General features: G+C 32.4%; 1 long non-coding RNA gene across 2 annotated transcripts in view; it reads left to right on the forward strand.

Moving 5' to 3' along the window:
• LOC145279905 (uncharacterized) overlaps positions 1-21,097 on the forward strand; it is a 66,783-nt gene that overhangs the window by 28,999 nt on the left and 16,687 nt on the right. For both annotated transcript variants that reach the window (XR_013868483.1, XR_013868482.1), the window contains exon 2: positions 3,058-3,132. This is a non-coding gene — a long non-coding RNA (uncharacterized LOC145279905). The remainder of the gene's footprint in view (positions 1-3,057; positions 3,133-21,097) is intronic.

Raw genomic sequence — 21,097 nt, forward strand, 5'->3', positions numbered from 1 at the left:
TATTTTAACACTTCAAATAATTAGAATTAAAAAAAAAAAAAAACCTGTTCAAATAATTAGTATTTTTTACCGCCTTATAAATTCCACAAATAATTAGAATTTTTGGTGTACTGAATTTCTTTTAATTCAACAGTACAAATAATTAGAATAAAAAAAAAAACAAAAAAAAAACCTTCTGTCGTATGCGCCCTCGCTTGTATTTTCTTTTCGTTACGACACTTTCATCTATCTCCACAATTATTCCGGGGCCCCCTAATTTTGTTGCAGTTGCTAATAATTTCTTGGAACAAATGTTCTGAATGTAGCCATATTACCACGTAATGGCCATTTTGTCTGTTATTGTGCACATTTTGGCACATTGTGTTGCAGGGGTCGTATATGCCCCAAAATATAAGAATTGGATAAATGTCGTCAGTGGCAGCTGAACTCCTTCTAAAAAATTCCCTTGTTTTATCGAAATGTGCCTTTCTTTATGTGAAGGAAGGCCACCTCCAACAATAATTTTTGTTCCTTTTTACTTCTGTCATTTGTCTTTGACAAATGACGCAGTCATGATACAGCGAATTAATCGACTTATTATTTTGTCTGATTTTTGCAATTTCTTAAAACTGTTTATTTTTCAAATATTAATTTGTTTTCTGGAGGTTTGTGGATGTGACCTTGTGCATTATAATTGGATACAAAAATGCATTTTAAGTAAAAAGATCACTATTGTCTAATTGCCTGTCGAAATTAATAAAAATAAATTCAACAAGTCTGAAAAATGATCGAGTAGAAGATTACAATTACAAGAAAAAAAGGTAAAACTATACAAACACCGTGACAGCGAATTAACCCTACCCCTAACCCTAAACCTAACCCTAAACCCTAAACCCTAAACCTAACCCTAACCCTAACCCTAATCCTAACCCTAGCCCTAACGCTGTCACGGTGTTTGTATAATATAGGCACCGCCAAAAATGGCCGCAAAATCAAGTTGTTGTTGTTTTTTAAAACTAAATTACATTTATTAAAATCCATTATTTCTGAGTAACTTTTTTTTTTCCAGAAAGATAAAACCCTGAATTTTATCATATAGAAAACAGAATAATGTAAAACTTTTTCTACTATTTTTAATTCAATTTTAAATGTTAAATTTTCCCAAAAAGTTAACAATTGTTATTTTTTGTCTTGCACAAAAAACGTACTTAAATATTTAAAAAAAAGGGTTTTTGAAATAATTTATTTATTCATTTATTGTCTAACTAAGATTTAGGATGATTTTCTAAGAGAATATGCAAAAATATTATAATATAAGTACCTGAATTTCAAATAATTCCACTTATTCATATATGTAACCAGATATTTCGCGTCGCCGAAGAGTTCAGATCGACTCTGTTTACGTTTTCTTTCGATGAGACGAAAACTATGGAAGACTAAACAGGCCAAAAAAACTTATTTTTCAGTGACGAAAATTTCAATGTATTATTAAGCTGAGGCTGGCCAGTACCAGATGGGTGACCATTTGTATGAGTTTGGTTTTTAATGTGTATGTGTGTGGGGGCCAGGCTCCCCAAAATGGGGGGAGGGGGCAATTTAAAGCAGAATAAAAAAAAATTATTTCAGCGCGTTTGGTCCACCGTAGTCGAAAGGCGGCAAACGTTTTCAAACGAGATCGAAAAAAATGATGCTATTTTTAACACAAAGGGCACAATATTTATCGAATTTTTTTTTTTTGTATCGATTATTCAAAGCATGCTCTGTTTAATAATGGTCATGCATTATTCGGCTCGCTAAAAAAAAATTGTTAATTTATTTATCAAAAATTTTAAAATGGCTTTTTTCGTATAAATATAAAAAAATTTTTTTTTTGTTTTGCTTAACTTAAATTAATTATTTTACTTAACATATTCACCGAATTTCACACTTCAAAACTCAAAAGCGGGATAATTAAACACGTTCTGATATTCAGACGTCAAAATAAGGTATGCAAACAATTTTTTTTTTTTTTTTTTTTAATCTATAATTCTGTCCCTTACAACAACACAATATGTTTTGTTCAGTTTCAGATGATTATTTTAAGCATATTTGTTCCCACTTCAAAACAAGGGGGGGTTTTGTAAGCAAAAAAATATATATATATAAATATCGTTTATGAAAAATAAGTACACTGTTATAAAGTTCATTCTTCTCCTAATAATCGCTGAAAATTTCGTATTGATCGGATAATTACCTGATTTTTGGTAGATTTTTAAAAAGACGGTCCGTCAAAAAGTACTGACCTGCCCCCCCAGTTTTGGCGGTGCCTAGTATAATAATACCGAAAAAAAAAATTAAATCTGTCGAAAAATGCAGTTTTATGTTTTTTTTATTGCAGTCAACAACCACTGATTTTTGTTTTTTTGTTTGTTTGTTTGTTTTTTGTTTGTTTGTTTGTTTTTTTGTTTGTTTGTTTTAGTAATGACATGTAATTTGGTAATAATATTTTTACTTAAAATGTATTCTTGTTTTTTTTTTTTTGTCATTTTTGGAATTTTTACTAATTTCGATATGACATGTAATTTGGTAATAATATTTTTACTTAAAATGTATTCTTGTTTTTTTTTTTTTTTTTGTCATTTTTGGAATTTTTACTAATTTCGATATGACATGTAATTTGGTAATAAAATTTTTAGTTAAAATGTAGTCTTGTTTTTTTTTTGTCATTTTTGGAATTTTTACTAATTTCGATATGACATGTAATTTGGTAATAATATTTTTACTTAAAATGTATTCTTGTTTTTTTTTTTTTGTCATTTTTGGAATTTTTACTAATTTCGATATGACATGTAATTTGGTAATAATATTTTTACTTAAAATGTATTCTTGTTTTTTTTTTTTGTCATTTTTGTCATTTTTACTAATTTCGATATGACATGTAATTTGGTAATAATATTTTTACTTAAAATGTATACTTTTTTTTTTTTTTTTGTCATTTTTTGGAATTTTTACTAATTTCGATATGACATGTAATTTGGTAATAATATTTTTACTTAAAATGTATTCTTGTTTTTTTTTTTTTGTCATTTTTATATGTAGATCCGTTAGACCAGACCAGAACAGAAAATTCACATTATATTGGACCAGAAAAAGCAAGGCGTAGTATATTCAAATGTAAATATTTTATTTTTTTTTTTTTTTTAAATTAAGGTAAATGTTTATTTTAACTGTAACACAACGCCGGCCATTCTAGGATCTGTTTTTGGGGGTTATAAAGTCCGCTGAAAACAAATTTGGCGAGTTTACAGTTTTTATTGTATTAACGCTTGGACGCTTGGAGAATTGTTTGAGGGTGAGCACTATTGTCAAACGAATTATTTGGGGTATTATTTTAGAAAAAACGTGAACTAATAGATAAAATTGATAACGTGGTTAAATACCGCATATGCATACGACAGCGTAACGTCACTTCCTAATTAAGTTGTAGGTATTTTACCACGCGGTCATGCTAACAGGCATAAAAAAATATCAATATGGCTACCAATATGTGTTACCGATTGTCCATGTACGTTCTAAAGAAAAAAAACAATTCTACATTCGGAAAATAATTATTATAATTGCACATTTGGGATAATTTTAATCAAAATATCGTAAGTGAATTCGTGTTTGAACTTTTTTTTTATTGGAGAAAGTCGAATATTTCTTTTTTTTTTTTTTTTTTTTACTGCAAAACAAACAACAGTCCGTTCTTTTAATAATAAATAAAACTTTTCACTGAGTATTTTCAAATATTTTGAAGTAAGCATTTTTCACGGCAGTGTTTTTTTTTACGATTGGTGAATTATCAATATTTTCTTTGAAATATATTTAAAACTTCAATTTTCTTTTCTTTTTTTTTATAACATTTTAACTGTAAATAATTTACATAACAAGTTTGTTTTACTGTACACATAGATTGGAAAAAGTTGTCAAAAAAAAAAAATATAACAAATGTTATCAAAGGCAAGATAAGTTACAAACATGCCGACATTTTTCTTTTTAAAATATATTGGGTATTTTTTTTTTTTTTTAGATTGATTAGGTTCACCTCCGCAATTTTCTTTTAAATGACGACTTTTAAAAGTTTTCTACTATGCTGAATGCGGAAATCGCATTGAAATTTTGCAGAAATAAGTAGTTATCGAGATATAAAAAGTTGTATTATGCATTGTATTCTTTGGCAGGCATCGTTTTACGCGCACGCGCTCCCTCCATAAACAAATCTACGCGCGTAACAAAGATGGCCGCCAAATAATACATGCATAATACAACTTTTTATATCTCGATAACTAATTATTTCTGCAAAATTTCAAGGCGATTTTCGTATTCAGCATGGCCGAAAACCTTTAAAAGTCTTCATTTAAAAGAAAATTGTGGAGGTGGTGGACCTAATCTGAAAATTTACCAAGAGTAATAATAATAAAAAAAACTGGTGTAGATGACATCGACTGGCGCCACACCACACCAACTAGTTGTTGAAGGGTCAAGGAGGATGGAAAGACCGAGGTGAGAGAGTACTGACCAAATCTCCACTGGAAGTGTGCAGTTCAAATCTGGTACCATAGGGAGGCATCAAAACTAGGCACCGCCAAAAATGGCCGAAAAATCAAGTTGTTTTTTAAAACGAAATTACATTTATTAAAATCCATTATTTCTGAGTAACTTTTTTTTTCCTGAAAAGTAAAACCCTGAATTTTATCATATAGAAAGCAGAATAATGTAAAACTTTTTCTACTATTTTTAATTAAATTTTAAATGTTAAATTTTCCCCAAAAGTTAACAATTGGTGTTTTTTGTTTTGCACAAAAAACGTATATAAATAGTTGTTTTTGAAGGAATTTGTTTATTTCTTGTCTAACTAAGATTTAGGGTGATTTTCTATGAGAATATGCAAAAATATTATAAGTACCTGGACTTCAAATAATTCCACTTATTCATATAGGCAACCAGTTACTTCGAATCGATTTGATTACTGTTTATATTTGTACTTGATAAAAAGCAAACTATGGAAGACCAAAAAGCCAAAAAAAAACTTATTTTTCAGTGACGAAAATTTCAATGTATTATTAACGCTGAGGGTGACCATTTGTATGAGTTTGTATGGGTGACCATTTGTATGAGTTTGGTTTTTAATGTGTATGTGTGTGGGGGCCAGGCTCTCCAAAATGGGGAGGGGGGCAATTTAAAGTAGAATAAAAAAAAATTATTTCAGTGCGTTAGGTCCACCGGAGTCGAAAGGCAGCAAATGTTTCACAACTTGATTGAAAAAATGATGATATCAATATTTATCGATTTTTTTTTTTTTTTTTTTTTTTTTTTTTTTTTTTTTTTTGTATCGATTCTTACAAGCATGCCCTGTTTAATAATGGTCATGCATTATTCGGCTCGCTAAAAAGAAATTGTTAATTTATTTATCAAAGATTTTAAAATGGCTTTTTTCATATAAATATTAAAAAAAAATTGTTTTTGTTTTGCTTAACTTAAATTAATTATTTTACTTAACATATTCACCGAATTTCACACTTCAAAACTCAAAAGCGGGATAATTAAACACAATCGAAGTTCTGATATTCAGACATCAAAATAAGGTATGCAAACAAGTTTTTTTTTTTTTTTTTTTTTTAATCTATAATCCCGTCCCTTACAACAACATATGTTTTGTTCAGTTTCAGATGATTATCTTAAGCATATTTGGAACCCCCTCAAAACAAGGGGGTTGTAAGCAAAAATAAATATATATATATATATATATAAATATTGTTTATGAAAAATAAGTACACTGTTATAAAGTTCATTCTTCTCTTAATAATCGCTGTAAATTTCGTATTGATTGGATAATTACCTGATTTTTGGTAGATTTTTAAAAAGACGGTCCGTCAAAAATTACTTACCTGCCCCCCCCCCCCCCCCAGTTTTGGCGGTGCCTAATCAAAACAGATACTACACTGATCTTGTTCCGAAGGACAAAAAATATTTGTTTAATGTTTCTTTAATTGTTTGTTCCCCAAATTCATAAATCAGTTTCATCAGTATTAAATTGTATATTGCTTTAAAATTACTTAATTTTACATAGATAATGTTTATATTTTATATTGAATAAAGTTCAGTTTAAGTAGTAATCGAACTGTGTTCCTATTTCTTTTTAAAAATGTTTTATTGCTCTTTTTCAAATGGCCCTCATATAGTACTGACAGCCCTCATATAGTACTGACAGTCTGACAAATCTTACCTACATTGCCTGCAGACATTTTTCAGTTAACAGGCCTTCTTCTTACTCTCGGTGGTCGTGGCCGGAGGCGGCAGTGTTGCCAATGTAAACACAGAATTTTTGTGAAATGTTAATCATTACTCTACTCAATAAGTTTCGGCATGTTACTTACGGAAAAACGGTTAATTAAACTGCAGAAGCACCTGTTAAGCTATACAAGTTCTATATATGATTATCCCCCCCACCACCACAAAAAAGAATGAAAACAAAGATGTTTTTTTGTAAACTGGTGAAACTTACTAACAGCATTATTTTTACTATAAAATGAGATAATTTTTAATTTTTTTATTTTTATGAAAATATTTCTTGTAATTTAAAATGTCTGCCATGTATACATGTGCCTTGTGAAATGTCATGTGACTATCGCACATGCGTAGTGTAAATGAAGTCAGTGAAATGGTCTCTGTGGGCATGCGCAATCAGCCGACTTACATCATTATAGCTGATTTTATAAAGAAAATAATCCATTGGAAAAATATTAATATCTCCGAAACTATTAATTTGTGACGGATACGGTTTTCAGATTCTTTTTTAGCACACCGAAATCCACAAGAAAACAATTTTTTTCTTCTTGGGATAGAGCACACGTTTCTGTTCAGGATTCTGTTTGCTATTTGCCAAAACTAGTAGGAACCAAGCACCTGCTCAGCTACTTTGGACTTGACAGACTGAGCATACAACTCTTTGTGTGCTTTATTACTTTTTTACAATGGTTGCTGGCAGTCCTGAAAGCAGCTTTAATCTCAGTACATCTATTATGTTTGAAGCAATGGAAAAAGTGATTTCTGTGCACAATGGCAGCAGCACATTCTGAAGAGAAACACAGCTGGCTGTTAGGTTTTTGGAACTTTTTCGAGGGTATGAAACAGTCAATACCTACAATTAACCATTCTATCAGGACTGATACTATAGAGGACACATCCTTTTTAAACATGGAACGCAGAGGTAGATCTGATATAAATGTACGGAAGCTATCCCTGTCTGGCATAGAGTATCAACATACTGTACGATGGAGAGGTACGTCTGAAGACTTACTACATTTCATTCAGAAGATCCAAGTGGGGACAGAACGGAAACTCCCTAACACACACACTCAATAAATTATAAGTTTCAAATTATATTCTTTGTCGAATAATAAATTGTAAATTCTAATTTACAGAGTTTAGATAAAAAAATTCAATTTTTAATTAGCTCCCAAAATGATTGTCAGATTTTATCAATGACTTTTTTCGCAGCAGTAACAGGATAAAATATTAAGTATGGAAATATATGCAGATATGAATTTGTCTGTTTTATTTATCATTTTGCAAATATTAATGTGTCTGACTTTTGCAAATAAATATTACTTTTTCACAAATATTAATGTGTTGCTATTTGGAGTTAAGGTGAATGGGAGGTTTTGCTTGTGTAAGAAACAAATTATGAAATCACAATTTTTATAAAAAATTAAATTACAAATTTAAGAACACAATATCACTGAAGAAATTGCTGCAAAATACAATTCAAATAAATATTTGCATAATAAAAATAACAACAAAAAAATCAACGATGCGTGTGCATTAAAACTCAAAAATACATTTTAAGTAAAAATATTATTACCAAATTACATGTCATATCGAAATTAGTAAAAATTCCAAAAATGACAAAAAAAAAAACAAACAAACAAAAAAAAATCAGTGGTTGTTGACTGCTATAAAAGAAACATAAAACTGCATTTTTCGACAGATTTAATTTTTTTTTCTTGTAATTGTAATCTTCTACTCGATCATTTTTCAGACTTGTTGAATTTATTTTTATTAATTTCGACAGGCAATTAGACAATAGTGATCTTTTTACTTCAAATGCATTTTTGTATCCAATTATAATGCACAAGGATCACATCCACAAACCTCCAGAAAACAAATTAACATTTGAAAAATAAACAATTTTAAGAAATTGCAAAAATCAGACAACAAAATATCAAGTTGATTAATTCGCTGCATCATCATGAACGGAAAAAAGACAAAATTAGTTGGATAATATTGGGCAGTAAACCGCTTCAGTATACCTACCCTTAATCAATGTTATTTAAATTATTTGTCACATTATTGTTCTTTATATTTAATTATTCAAATGTTAAAAAATAAGCAATGTAATTCATGAACGATTTATTTTAATCATTTGTTTTCTTTTTTTTTCCAAATGATTAGCCTTTGATAACATTTATTTGTTATGTTTGTTTTTGAACAACTTTTTCGAATCTATGTGTATAGTAAAACAAACTTAATTTAACTTTTAAAATCCTATTTTAAAAAAATAATTTAGCTAAAAATAAAGAATAAAAAATGCTAGTTAAAAAATGATATAAGCCTGAATTATGAAACAAACAGGGCCACAAGACCGAAAGTTAGGGATCCTATTTCCAGATTGTTATCATTGACTTTCCCAATTTAATTTGTATTTTCTCTTATTGGTATGTCACTCCTTAACCCTTATCTATTTTGAAGTGTTCACTTCACACTTACTTGGCAAAATTTACAATTGAATATTAAAACACTGAACTTTTTTAGCCTTGTCTGGACCTGGCCACTGTTAGCTGTATATATCTTATAAACTAATTAATGTTTGTTTGCTCCCCCCTTCTTCAAAAGAAATCTTCAGATTTTAGAGGAAAAAAACCACTAGCCAGATCTAAAATTTACCCTTTAGATTCCAAACTAACTCTCCAGATCTAGGGACCCTGAAAGTCATCTTTTAATCTGATTGGTCGATTTTTTTTTTTTCTTTAAGAGTGACCTGCCCTTTTTTTTTTTGGTGGTGGTGGGGGGGTAGAATTTTCCCTTTATTTAAAATATAATTAAGCAAACATTTTTTTTTCGTTTGTTTTGCTTTATTTACTTCCATTCAAATATAAAATAAATTTATTTTATTCCGTTCAAATGTAAAATAAATTTTATTCCGTTCAAATGTAAAATAAATTTTATTCCGTTCAGATGTAAAATAAATTTTATTCCGTTCAGATGTAAAATAAATTTTATTCCGTTCAAATGTAAAATAAATGTTTAATAATGTTTGTGTTATTTTAATTTGTTGAAATCTTGTTTAATAATTTTTTCGTTTGTTTAATTATATTTTAAATAAAGGGAAAATTCCCCCCCCTCCAAAAAAAACAAAGGGCAGATCACTCTCGAAGTAAATAATCGACCAATCAGATTAAAGGATGACTTTTATGAAGAAGACAAGCGGACATTTTTATTTTCAATTTAGATGAAGGCGATAAATTAAACAAAATCACCAGCTTCGATAATTTGTTCTATACTTACAATGGTTAATTTTTTAAACAAAAATAATATGTAGCACAAAATAATTTGTTAGTGCCCATCCTCAAAAAATTCTCTGGAATTTGTAATGCTAAACTTGGATTCAACCGACTATTTTGTGCTATTTCACTGCCTTCGTTAACGCTTCGCTTTTCTTACTTTTTGTCTTAATTTTCTTATCACTTTTCCTCATGAAAAATGATATTTTTACAGATATGTTCTTAAGAATGTTAAAATTTCCTAACAAAGGAAAGGTTCTGCACAGTATTTCATCTATTTTGTTTCATTTAAAAATATTTTTAAACGTTTGCACTTATTTTTTGTAAGTATATGTTTGCATGAAAAATACTTTATTTCTTGACCAAGAGAAAAAAATAAATACTTAAAAATAGTGCTGAGTCTGTTGCAATATATGATGCATGAAAAATACTTTATTTCTTGACCAAGAGAAAAAAATAAATACTTAAAAATAGTGCTGAGTCTGTTGCAATATATGATGCATGAAAAATACTTTATTTCTTGACCAAGAGAAAAAAATAAATACTTAAAAATAGTGCTGAGTCTGTTGCAATATATGATGCATGAAAAATACTTTATTTCTTGACCAAGAGAAAAAAATAAATACTTAAAAATAGTGCTGAGTCTGTTGCAATATATGATGCATGAAAAATACTTTATTTCTTGACCAAGAGAAAAAAATAAATACTTAAAAATAGTGCTGAGTCTGTTGCAATATATGATGCATGAAAAATACTTTATTTCTTGACCAAGAGAAAAAAATAAATACTTAAAAATAGTGCTGAGTCTGTTGCAATATATGATGCATGAAAAATACTTTATTTCTTGACCATATATGATGCTTCATTTTATGATTACGGTTTCTCTCCTATATTCTGCCGCATATGTCGCAACATATTGTTTCCTTGTAAAAAAAAAAAAAAAAAAAAAAAAAAAGGTAAATGTTTACTTTAACTACAACAAAAAACCAACCAATAAAATTTGTTTTTTTTATTGGTTTTCGGGGTCGCTGACAACGAATCTGATATTCAAACCCAGTGCAAATTTACCGTTTGCATGGTATTAACCCCTGAACCATCGCACTATTTTGTGCCAACTCACCGCCTAAAAATTTAAGCTTTCACGAGCGGTTTACAAAAGCATTTTTCTTTTTCTTTTTTTGGAGGGGGGTTATTCAATTATAGAACTTGTGCAACATTTAACAGGTGCTTCTGCAGTTTCATCTACTGTTTTAGCATAAATAACGTGTTGACATACACCGAGCAGAAGAACTGTCTAATTTTTTATACGCAACACCAACCAACCTCCCCCCCCGCCTAATTTAAACAGAATTTTTGTGAAAAATTAAAGTTCTTCTGTCGGCGCGTTGGTGGTGGTGGTGGGGAGGAGGCATTACTTACAGAAAAACGGGTAATGACTGAATTTTGGGTTTGCCACCAAAATCCGTTTTTCATGGTAACAAAATGAAAGAAAAAAAAAAAAAAAAAGAACCATGTAAGCCAAATTTGTAGGAAATGGGAAACATAGAAATGAGCAAAAGAAATACAGACCCGAATATGTTTAAAATGATTCAAGTTTATTAAAACAAAAAGTTATCAATTGCCTTTATTTCCCAAGCCTGGGGTTAGAAAAAACCTTAAGAAACATTTAAAAATACATAAACCAAAAAAATAAAACAAAAGAGACAACAATTCTTGTAAGAAAGGCTGAAAGAAAACATAAAAAACAGAAAAGTCCTTGTTTTAAATTCAGTCCTTTTAACGAAATGTTCAGTCTTTCTTTGACAAAATGTTTTTTTTTTCTCTTCCAAAAGGAATCACAAACGAAGTTTCTTTGACCTAAAATGGGAGAAAGAAGTAAAATATTTTCCCTTTGTGGAGGCTCAGGTACCTTTAATTCAAAGGGGAGAAACAGAAGACCATAAAGCCGCTTTGGTAGGCTTTATGTGTACAAATACAGAGTAAATTCTTGTATTATGGAAGATTTCTTTTCTGAAGGAAACTTCGGTTGAATAATCTTTTAAGTTCCGAGAACAAAGAGGGGATTTTCTTTCTAGGGCCGATATTTTGCTCGTCTCGTCGGTGAAATTAATTTTTGATCTTTACAGAAACAAAATCCTCAACACACGGCGGTTCCCTTCGTTAATACTTTGAGAATAATAATTTACCAGTTGTAAGACTCTTGTTTGCCTTTTAATAACTGGTATTAATTTTCCAGCCGTAAAACCTTGTTGTCTTTTAATGACTGCAAATAAAATAACGTTAACAGTTTAGTACTTCCCAATGGAGTTCTAAACAAACATCTTTCACCAAAGGAGGAGAGAAAAAAATGCAAGAATTTAACATAAATCCTTTTTAGATGGAGCCGAATTTAGTGTCCTTCTTCTTGGCTAGCTAGGTTTGAACTAATGAAAACGGGCAAAAGCCCTTTCCTCCTCCTCCTCCTCCTCCAGAGGGTAGGAGTATAGCTGACTGCTAGAAAGGGAACTATAACAATGATGATGATGGAGGTGACCTGCAAAGGCCGGTCAAGAAATGCATTCCTTTCCCCAAATACTGAGATGTTGAATGTGTGTAAATAAAAATATAAATAAAAATTATTTCTTTATTAAAAATTTCAACACTCTCCGGACAAGGAAAGAAAAAAATTCTTATAACAAAAAGTTAAAAACCTAGATACGGTTAAAATTTAAAGGAGCTTAATTTTTTACTTTTATCTATGGAACGTCGAAATATAAGCATAATTAAAATTTTGAAAAATCTTCTATGTGTTTTGGGGAGTTTTTTTAAAATGAAAATGGCTGTCCTTGATTATGGAGTTTAAATTACGAGAACAGGCAAGTCTGAATTATTTCCCTAATCCATAACAAGCCAGTCATATTTACTCTGAAAATAGGAGCGGGGCGAACGTAGCTTTTCCTTTGATTAAAGAAGCTACCACAGGCTCTTAATTTACATAAAACCAAGGTATATTTTCTGCATAAACTGCGCAGAGAAAATGCAGCACTAAAGGTCTGCCGAGCTTCACACATCAAGCCCGACAAACCAAGACTCACAAGTCTTTTAAAAACATCCAAGCCCCTGGCACTTGAAATTTCCAGAGTAAAATCCGATGTCCAGGTTCTAACCTCGGGAACCTCACCTCAGTCTTACAACATCTTAAAATCTGCATCCTCACAAATCATGCAGCTAACATACATTCTAGATTCTACAACCAGGTGACACTCGACTGTAAAAATCCAGTCAAGCTTAAGTTTGAAAACTCTCCCCATGATCCACACACAGAGACAAAGGGATATAGAACCAGAGATCTTGAAAACCTTGGAGGGATTTTCTCTCCTAAGGTGCATACTTACATCAAATGAAGTACTGAAAGCAAGTACTTCTAATGAGACAAAGATACTGAGTTTATCCAGTACCTTTCCTTGGAAAGAGTTGTAACAAGTCAAACTCCTGTCCTTCCACTGACCCTTTTCAGAGTTATTTGCTTGGTGCAATAGGCTCATATCAGGTCCAAAACTACTTTCACCCTAATAAGAGTATGTTAAATGGTCAGCGGTAATGTACCCATTAGGATTAAACATGCGCATCAACGCATGCAGAAAACAGGGCTTGGCCATCTTGGCAAGTGCCCAAATCTAAATAGTTTCCTTGACTATCAGTGGACTGCTTAAAAAACCCTAGCTGTTTCCCTTTAATAATAGGCACAATGCCTCTAACCAATTCCCACTTAAATTCCTCCATGAACTGCATAAAATTCCAGGGATCCATGCTCAACAAATTATGGACCAAGCTGGAGTACTCAAAAATTTCTAACAAATTTAAATTATTCCTAGCTACATTTACGGCAAACTGCAATCTAGGCAGATTTAATTTAATTGCCGCACAATTTTCTAACTGCGGCCTGACCCTCACTAAGCCGAATTTGTCAGTACTTAGAGAGTTGGTCTCAGCAACCGGGCATTCTGGTTCCGGATCGGAGACTTTGACCGGCATTATCGTTGGTGTATGAAAGAGCACTGGGATACTAATTGACACACCTAGCTTACCACTAGCTAAACTACGCAAGGCTTCTCTAACAATATTCTTAAATGCATCCACCCGAGAAGCATTTGTATCCAGAAATTCCATATCCACAGTCTCAGGAGAAAAACAAGCATAGACTTGCTCAGTCAAGTCAAGAAACATGTCCAAGCCCTCTTCAATCTCAGTCATATTTTGTCGAAAGATAACTTTAAGACAATTTTTGTCTGACCTGATAAAGCTGAGGTTGAGAACAATAGCATCCATAGTAAATAACCTTTCCTCTACCAATGTACGGTAAGAATTTGAGGACATGCTTAGGCCTTGAAAAATATTAAATAAATATAAACTAAAACCCAATAAATGTCACACAGAATTCTAACTAAATTTTAAAAGTAAATTGTCTCTTCTAGACAGTTAAAACAAATATGCATTAAACTGAGGTTTGCATTAGTAATAATATTAAACAATGTAATTGTACAAATAAAATTATCAATTATTCACTCTTAGGTGTAAGTGGACACAAAGTTGGGCTTAACAAAGGAGAAAATCTAATTCCAAGGATGCATTTTGGATTGTAACAAAATAAATAATCTCCGAAGGAAATTTATCCTTCAAGTCTGAGGACAGAAATAAATTTCTTATATTAACTGCAAAAGTGCAGCAAAATTTTTCTAATTTTTTCTTCTAACAGGAAAACTATTAATTTTTCCTTCTCTGGCTGAGGACAGAAGGAATTTATTTTCTATTTTAAGAAATGCAGAAGAATTTTTCTTCTAACAGGAAACTATATATTTCTCCTGAAAGGATAGAATTTTTTTTTCTATCGGAAAAAATACAGTATTTTCTCTTCTTTCACTATGGGCAGAAGAACTTTATTTTTCTTCTAAATAGAAATCTACAGAAGAAATTTCGTATTATGACTGGGAACAATAGATTCTTCAATTTCTTAACTAAAGGTAAAAGAACCCTATCATGCAAATTGAAAAAGTGCAAAGAAATTTCTCTTTTCTAGTCAAGGACACAACCAAAGTCAGAAGAAAACTACAACTTAAATTTAATTATTAACACTAAGTCCCGGGGCAAATTCCCACGTTGTAGACTAACAATATTATGCTGTTTGTAAACGCATAAGACTTGGAATCCTAAAGGCAAAATGCCGAGGTTTAAAAGAAACTGTCTTATGCTGTTTGTAAGCGCATAAGAGTTAGAGAAATAAAGGCAAATAATAACTGTTTGTTTTAATAAACTTGGATCATTTTAAACATATTCGGGTCTGTATTTCTTCAGCTCATTTCTATGTTTCCCATTTCCTACAAATTTGGCTTATATACTTTTTTTCATTTTTGTTACCATGAAAAACGGATTTTGGTGACGAACCCAAAATTCTGTCATTTTGCCTTTAATAACAGGTATTAATTTTCCAGTCGCAAGACCTTGTTGTCTTATAATGACTGTGAATATAATAACGTTAACAGTTTAGTACCACCCAATGGAGTTCCAAACAAACGTCTTTCTCCAAAGGAGGAGAGAAAAAAAACCCAGAAGAATTTAACATAAAAAATCCTTTTTTAGAGCCGAATTTAGCGTCCTTCTTCTTGGCCAGTTAGGTTTGAACTAATGGGGCAAAAGCTCTTTCCTCCTCCTCCTCCTCCTCCTCCTCCCCCCTCCAGAGGGTAGGAGTGTAGCCGATTGCTAGAAAGGCAACTATAACGATGATGATAATGGAAGTGACCTGCTAAGGCCAGTCAAGGAATGCTTTCCTTTCCCCAAATGCTGAGATGTTGAATGTGTGTAAATAAAAATATAAATAAAAATTATTTCTTTATTAAAAATTTCAACAGTAAATTAAACTGCAAAAGTACCTGCTAAATGTTATACAATTTTATAATTGATAACCCCCCATCCAAAAAATAAAAAATAAAAATGTTTTTGTAAAGTGCTCGTGAAAACTTAATTTTTTAGATCAATTAAAAAGCATCAAAAACTACGTAATACAGAAAAATGAACCACATTTTTTTGTTTTTGAAAACTTTCTTGTTATTTCAAATGTCTGCTAAAAAATTCTTCCGCGATGTGACAAGTCACCTTACTACGCGCGTCCATGCACGAACGCATCATGTAAGAATAGCATAAGCGATGAGTTGGCACAAAATAGTGCGAAGGTCCAGGGGTTAATACCATGCAAACGGTAAATTTGCGACGAGTTTGAATATCAGATTCATTGTCAGCGACCCCGAAAACAAATAAAAAAAACAAATTTTATTGGTCGGTGTTCTGTTGTAGTTAAAGTAATCATTTACCACTTTTTTGTATGAATAAAGCATCGTAATTTGTAACAATAAAAAATAAAATAAAATAATTTTTACGGGAACATCACAAAAAAGCCCCTAAAGTCCATATTAACGAATTCGATATAACTCGAAGAAAAATGAATTTCTCGAACTACTGATATTACCATTGAATTAAGCATTGTTTATTTAATATTTACACACAAAAAAATTCTAATAGCAAAAATATTTCTACTTTTTTTTAAATTACAGATTTCGCATGATTCTTATATGCAAAATTTTAATATTTTCCTTGCAAGAATGTGAAACTTTCGGCATAACATAATTTTTATATAATCTCGAACAATAATTTAAAAAAAATTTATTTAAAAACAGGAACATAAAAACTAATTAAATTAAAAATGATAAAAATTGATACAAACGTTCAGAATAGAAACGTATGGATGCACGTCTTGGGGGGGGGGGGGAATCTGACACCCCTACCTCCTTTTACTATCATGACTTCATTTTGAAACAGGATTTTCGATTGCTGAAATTTTAGGCCTTCTTATAATCGTATTTACATTTTTTCAGTTTGTTGCATTTTTTGGCGAACGGTAAATTACTTGCTTTTTAAGGATTAATAAAGTTTTTTTTTTGCAAAAACAAGGTGTTTTTTTTTCTCTTTTTTTTTTTTTAAATTTAATTCAATATCTTAGGATTTTACTTTACTAATTATCTTTTAAATAGACCCAGAAAACTAATGTTTATCTTTTAAAGGATGTTTATAATGAATTTATTTAACTTCAAAATTTAGCTGAATTGGTTAGCTCACCATGAAAACATTTTTCATAACTTTTTTTTTTTTCATGTGTACAAATATTTTTTTCCTTATAGGAAATTAACTGTAGTCTCTAATCTTTCAAATACAATCAAAAAGTAGTCGGAAACCAACAAAAAATTTATAAGTCAACTTTCAAAACTAGGTCCCCCTATTTTTGCCCGTACCTACTGGCCACAAATCTGATAATCAAATCCGTCGCAAATTTACGGTTTGCATGGTATCAACCCCTTTTAATTGATCTAAAAAAATTAAGTTTTCACAAGCGGGGTGCGTTTCGCACTGCTTCTGCCGTCTCTGGCGAAGTGGTTGGGGCCGCTACATTTGTAGCATCGTAGGCTCTCTGTAGGCGATTCCAGTGTGTCAACCACTGCTGAGACCTGCTCCACATTATCCTTTAGGATGTTTCAGGCTCTAGCCAACAACTCCTCCAACCCAAGCTCATTGAGCTTTGACGACGCCCACAACAACTGACTGGCGTCATCCAGGAGCCCAGACAAAAAGGCGCATGCAAATATTTGGTTGCTTGCACTGCCGAAAGGAGCAGCAAGCTTCTTCAGGTCGGCCAGGTAGACGTCCACAGTCTCCCTTGACCCAAGCTGACGTTAAGAAAATTGCCTCCAGGCAACAAAAGGGTCCGCACCGTATGCTCCATACAAGGCTTGTTTTATCTGCTCCATTGCTGGCTCATTCCCGAGCTGCTGGTACATGGCATAAGCCCCCTTAGTGAGCCTCAATGAGATGACCATAGCTGGATCCTTGATTTTGCACAACCGGCAAATGCGCTCGGCCTTCTTCAGCCACTCAACCACCAAAGTACCAGCCAGGGACCTGTCAAACTCTAGTATCAGCTTCAGGTCGAATCTGTCCATGGTACGCCAAGATAGCTAGTTGTTGCAAAGAAAAAAGAGTGCACGAAACCTCAGCTCACTGCAGCAGCATCATCCGTCGGTACTTTCCGTAAACTCGTTTTCATGTCTGTCCCCATCTGTTCCAGTTGCCTGTTTTTATAAGACAGTCCTCCAAATTTGCATATGTGCACAGGATTACATGAGATTCTGTGAAACTGCATTGTTATATAAGGCTGCAGGTGCCATCTTGGACCCTTTTCAGCATCATCACGCTGTGTCAGCAAAGCGCACACTGATGTCATTGAAGCGGTAAGCCTGCGTTCCCACAATTTTCAACACAATTTTCAGTATTAATATATTGAACCCATTATTTTTACTTAAAACTTAGTGGAAATATTTTTTGTTTAAACAAAAAATACCTTTACTAATGTTATGGTTTTCAGTAATAAAAAAAATTAATGGAATTTATTTTTGCTTTTTTATAAAAAAAAAAAGCATCCTAACAATTAAAAAAAAATTTAATTAATTTAAAAACAGGAACATAGACAATTAAATTAAAAATGATAAAAATTATACAAACGTTTACAATAGTAATGTACGGATTCACGTCTGAGGAAGAAAAAAAAGAAACCCAGCATTTCTCCTTCCTTTTAATTACATGACGTCATTCTCAGACAGCTTTTCAACTGTCTACAGTTTTTGCGCTTTTGCAGATAACAAACTCCCTCGGTTTTGGGTCTAATTCAGCTATTTTTTTGTGCAAACAAGGTATTTTTTTTATTTGATTCAGTATCTTAGGATTTTATTTTACTAATTATCTTTGAAATAGACCCAGAAAACTAATATTTATCTCTAAAAGGATTTTTACAATGAATCAGTATGCCCTGTATTTAAGAATTCAGGTGATCGCTCATCCCCCTCTCAGTACAGGCCAATAAGTCTCCTGTGCGTCATGAGTAAGTTGCTAGAATCTGTATTAAATACAGAAGTAATCAACCATCTCAACAAAAATAACCTTCTTAGTGACACTCAATATGGTTTCCGTTCTGCTAGATCTACAGCAGATGTCCTTACAGTTATATCGCATAGGATTAGCAAATCTCTCGACGGTGGCAATCTTTCTAGGGCAATTGCTCTTGACATATCTAAAGCCTTTGATAGGGTATGGCATAAAGGTTTACTTCATAAGATCGCTAGCTATGGTATAGCTGGAAAAGTCTTCTCAATTATTAAATCATTTCTTTCTGATAGGTTTATAAGAGTAGTAGTTGAGGGACAAAAATCAGAAGCTCACAGTATTAATGCCGGTGTCCCTCAGGGATCCATCCTGGGCCCAACTCTTTTCCTGATCTACATTAATGATCTTCCAAATCATATCCTTACATCATTTGTAGACATTTATGCTGACGACACTACCATTTATGGTACCACATCTAAGACAGTAAACGAGCATGTTCTCTCCAATTCTCTCTCCTCTGATCTTGAGCACGTAGTACAATGGGGAAAGGAGTGGCTGGTTACTTTTAATGCATCTAAAACCAAGCTTCTCTCTTTACATCATCAACATTCTAATCCACATTTGTCATCAATTGAAATGAATGGCTCTCGTCTTCAGGAGGCCTCAAGTTTTGACAAGCTTCTGGGCTTGACCATTACTCCTGATCTTAAATGGAACACGTATATCAAATCTGTTGCCAAGGCCGCTGGAAAAATGGTGGGATCTTTCTATCGATCCAGTAGATATCTCACTGCTGATGCTATTCTCTATCTATATAAGAGCCAGGTACGTCCAAGGATGGAATACTGTTGCCACATCTGGGCAGGAGCTGCTAGAAAGGACGTCCTGCCTTGATAGAGTTCAAAATAGACTTCGTAGCCTCGTAGGAGATGTCCTTTTCTCCTCCTTGCAACCTCTATCTCACAGAAGAGATGTTGCGAGTTTGTCTCTGATGTATCGTTATTTTCATGGAAAGTGTTCAACTGAGCTTCAATCTATGGTCCCCCCTCGCCAAACTTTCACAAGAAACACTCGTCTAGCTGTAAACACTATCAATAATTTCCCCCACTCTTTATCTGTGCCTAAACCTAAACGTAGATTCCATGAACAAAGCTTCTTTCTTAGAACTGCACGCCTGTGGAATTGTCTTCCGTTTTCCTGCTTTCCGGCTGACTACAATATGGTTTTGTTCAAGTCTAAAGTAAATAAGTTCTTGATGAGCCGTTCCATATAAGTTATTAAATTTACCAAATTTTCATTACTAATGATTACTATATTGACCAACTTCTACTGTACACTCTTTAACCCTTATCCTTGAGTGGCCTCTGGGCCTTGATAATGTGGTGATGTCTTTGTAAAAAAAAAAAAAAAAAAAAAAAAAAATTTAGCTTCAAAATTTAGCTAAATTGGTTAGCTAGTTGTGAAAACATTTTTCATAACATTTTTTTTTTCACGTGTACAAATATTTTTTTCCTTTGAAAAATTAAGTTTAGTACTTAATCTTTCAAATACAATCAAAAAGTAGCCGAAAACCTACCAAAAAATTATGATAAATCGACTTTCAAAACTAGGTCCCCCTGTCCTTATTCGTTTATTTTTGCCCGTACCTAGTTTAGTTACTCCAACTGAGAGATAGTCCTGGATATGACCTTAAACTATATCCGATGGTGAGGCCTCAGCTTGCGGGCTTTGGGGAGTGGAGCCACCCTTTAATTACCATTACTCCCAGACCCGGAGTGGTAGTACCTGTTAGGAACCCAACTATGGGTTAAATAGAAACCAACTTGAAAAAAATATATATTCTATTAAAAAATTGTTCTTCAAAGTAACTGGATTTAGCATTAAATAACCTGAAAAGGGTTGATTGCAGTAAAACAAAAACAACTAATCTAGAGATCTTTTTAAGATTCTAACCGCCCCTTTAAGTGCTATTGTTTATATTTCTCTTGCACTTGGTTCACCTGGTATATTCGCCAGATAGTCTTTGAAATTCTTTTTCATTAGCGCGGTTGCTGGTATGATTGATACCTTTAGATTCCAGTTTCTTTTCATGTCGTACATGTTACAATGGAGAAATGAAATAGAATTTCATTGTTTTAAAACAGTTGAGGCTTGGTTGCTATACGTGATGGGTCGACTAAATGTTTCCTACTCGTTAACTGTTTAATAAATTATACATATTTTTATAAAAATGCATTCGTTCACTGTTTTCATACAAGTGTTCGATTTCAGCATACCATTAATGCCGACGACAGAAAGCTGCCTGTAACGACACAATAACTACACAAGAAACAACAATGGGAAGATGCCTGCAACGACCATACATAATGCGACCCATGGCAGACAGTTATAGCAGACGACAGATCGAACCGTTTTCGTTGATGTTTCCAGCGTGTGTCTATCGTTTAGATATTGTTGAATATCGTTCATTCCCCGTGGAGCTGGTTGCGTTCCCAAGACCTTCCTCAACCAAGGAACCCTCCCGGGGAGCGGTAGCACCACAAGGTGTCCAATACCTCCGCATTGGAAACAGT

The sequence above is a fragment of the Euprymna scolopes genome, chromosome 7 (assembly GCF_053919585.1).
Source record: "Euprymna scolopes isolate OS-2025 chromosome 7, ASM5391958v1, whole genome shotgun sequence".
Taxonomy (NCBI): Eukaryota; Metazoa; Mollusca; class Cephalopoda; order Sepiida; family Sepiolidae; genus Euprymna; species Euprymna scolopes.